We start from the raw sequence: 2,702 nt of genomic DNA, 5'->3' as shown, positions 1-2,702 counted from the left end.
ATCGGCCAATCTGATCGAGGGCCCAGCAGCCACAGCCTGTCCCCAGGGCAGCACGCAGACCCCCTCTGAGTGGGCGGCCACCTCCCTCTTGCAGATTTCAGCCGTGACCTTGCGTTTGACCTTGCTTCTAAGTGGAGCCACTAAGGAGATCAGCAGCCACTTTCCAGCCATGTCTCCCAGGAGGGGCGGGGGAAGTGGGGAGGCCTGGGGCCCCTGAAGCAAACCTGCTGTCCCCAAGGCCTCAGCTGAGCCCGTGAACCGAGGTCAGGGCAGGCGCCGGGCGGGGCCCGTGAGTTTATCTCCCTATCGGCCAATCTGATCGAGGGCCCAGCAGCCACAGCCTGTCCCCAGGGCAGCACGCAGACCCCCTCTGAGTGGGCGGCCACCTCCCTCTTGCAGATTTCAGCCGTGACCTTGCGTTTGACCTTGCTTCTAAGTGGAGCCACTAAGGAGATCAGCAGCCACTTTCCAGCCATGGCTCCCAGGAGGGGCGGGGGAAGTGGGGAGGCCTGGGGCCCCTGAAGCAAACCTGCTGTCCCCAAGGCCTCAGCTGAGCCCGTGAACCGAGGTCAGGGCAGACGCCGGGCGGGGCCCGTGAGGCTTTATCTCCCTTGCAAACCGAGGCACAGAGATATTTCACCCGAGTCCCCAGACCTGCTGGTCTTGAGGAACAGGACGGGGCTGTGGGAGGGTCAGGACTCCACCTGTAAGTGGCTTACTGCCCGGCATGTCGCTGAGAGGAGCCTGCTGAGCAGACAGTTTCTAGGCTCTTCAGGACAAAACAGAAACGTGAGACTCAACTTTCAGCGCACAGAGCAGATGATCCTGCACACTCAGCCCGCACCGGGGGCTCCTGCACCTGGACATCCCAGCCGGAGAGCCGGCCGGCAGCGGCCCGCGTGGCTCCCTCCGCTCCCGCAGGCAACTCACTTCTCCCTGCACCTCACTCTCTCCATCTCCCAGCCCAGGGCTGCCTAGCCGCTCAGAAGACCTATGACCCCACCCCCAGGTGGATGTGGTGCATGAGGGAAACAAGCAGCTTCCTCTGCAGGTGGCCAAGCTCCGGCGGGGCACAGCTGCACGAGGTGGAGCGAGCACGGCGCTCTGCAAACACGGGGACACCCACGTGTCCCCACCCTGGAGCACGAACGTGAGGCTGCCCGACTGGAACCAGCGCGGCCGCTGCCCGCCCCCATTTTTTTTCCAGCCGCCGCTGCCATGGCCCGCGCTCTGACCCGGCGGACCGATGGGCCTTGAAGCACCCACGGAGCGTGCTCGGTCCCCACGCCCCGCCCTGCACTGCGTCCAGCCCTTTTCTGTTAGAATGCTGAGCCCTGGCACAGACGTGCGCGTCTCCTGGCCGGGCTGCGGGCCTCCGGTGACCACGGTTCTGGCACAGACCACCGGGCAGGTCCCTGATGCAGCCCAGCTCTGGGCTTGGCCTCCCTCTGTGCTGCTCCCGAAAGTGGCTCCCACCCTCAGCCCGCCCAGCGCCAGACCACTGCCCACTTGCCTGGACTCCAGCTCCTCCATCAGAAGTGGGGCAGGGCCAGGCTGGAGTCGGGGAGCACAGGCCTGGGAATGGCTGTTGGCCCCCACCCCAGACACACAGGCGGAGGCCGGCGTCTCAGCATGCAAGGGGGCCGGGCACGGGCGCTGGGACGGGAGCAGCCACGCACAGACACTACCACAGGCCGGTGCAGAGTGGTTGAGCGCCATTTCTCTAACTCACTACAGCGCAGGCCATCACAGAGCCTCGGGACCACACTGGTCCCGTCAAGCACAGGGCGCGGGTCGGGGCGGGTCTTAGGCAGCAACACTGAGTAGAATAACCTTCTCCTCATGAGTTCACCAGGAGCCAGCCACCGGGAAGGAGGCGGCTGATGCCACTGCAGCCAGGCAGCCAGGCCAGAGCACCCGGGAGCAGGTGGGCCCAGCCCATGGCCATGCAGATGTCCCCCCCACCCCCATCCCCGTTCACAGCCTTGCCTGACTGGCACATCGAGAAGCAGGAGCTAGGGCAGCCAGGCGAGCCTCATGCTGGGTGGGGAAGGTGGGCAGAGGGGCTTGTGTCCATGAGGGACGGAGGTCTAACCTGGGAAGGTGACAGGGCACGCCCCCTCTGCCCAGTGCCTCAAGGCCAGGCAGCCGTCCGAACCAGCACAGAGCCAATTCAGGAGTGGCGGAGGCTGAGGTCTGAGGCTGAGTCTTGCCAATGACAAGAGCAGAGCTGGGCTTGCCCTGATGGTAAGTGGGTGGGGGTGTAAATAGCAACAAGGGGCTCCCCGGCAGGGGCACGTGTTTGCAAGAAACTGTCTTTGTCGCAGGCTCTTCAGGGTCTCGTGGAGGCCCGGATATGCCCATCTGAAGTGGGCGGCCACGGCACATCCTCCTCGGCCCTCAATGACAAGACCCCAGCGTGGTGGCAGCAGTGTCAGCCGAGCGGGCTGCCGGGGCAGACCCCACGCAGCGGGTCCATCTGCTTGAAGGCGTGGGAGACGCCAGGAGGCCCGTCTATTAACCCACGTGCCTTACACCATAGCTTTACCCAAAGCTGGGCCCGGGCAGAGCCCTGGAGACGCTCTCCCAGGTGAAGAAAGGGGTGAGACCTGCAGCGGAAGGTGGGCCCGGCCCAGCGTCGGAGGAGAGGATGGCGGTGAGGCCTCGCTGGCACGCGGGGTGCGTCCTGGTGGCAGTGAGCC

At 65.2% G+C, this 2,702-nt stretch overlaps 1 protein-coding gene across 1 annotated transcript in view; it reads right to left on the bottom strand.

Annotated features, from left to right (window-relative positions):
* LOC102751332 (chromosome unknown open reading frame, human C1orf226) overlaps positions 1-1,621 on the bottom strand; it is an 18,445-nt gene extending 16,824 nt beyond the window's left edge. Inside the window, exon 1 of the mRNA XM_006763168.2 lies at positions 1,514-1,621. The gene's annotated coding sequence lies outside the window, so the exon portion shown is untranslated. The remainder of the gene's footprint in view (positions 1-1,513) is intronic.
* Between the last annotated feature and the right edge of the window lie 1,081 nt (positions 1,622-2,702).

Source organism: Myotis davidii, unplaced genomic scaffold (assembly GCF_000327345.1).
Source record: "Myotis davidii unplaced genomic scaffold, ASM32734v1 scaffold1059, whole genome shotgun sequence".
In the NCBI taxonomy this organism is placed as follows: Eukaryota; Metazoa; Chordata; class Mammalia; order Chiroptera; family Vespertilionidae; genus Myotis; species Myotis davidii.
This window is presented reverse-complemented; position numbering and strand designations above follow the sequence as displayed.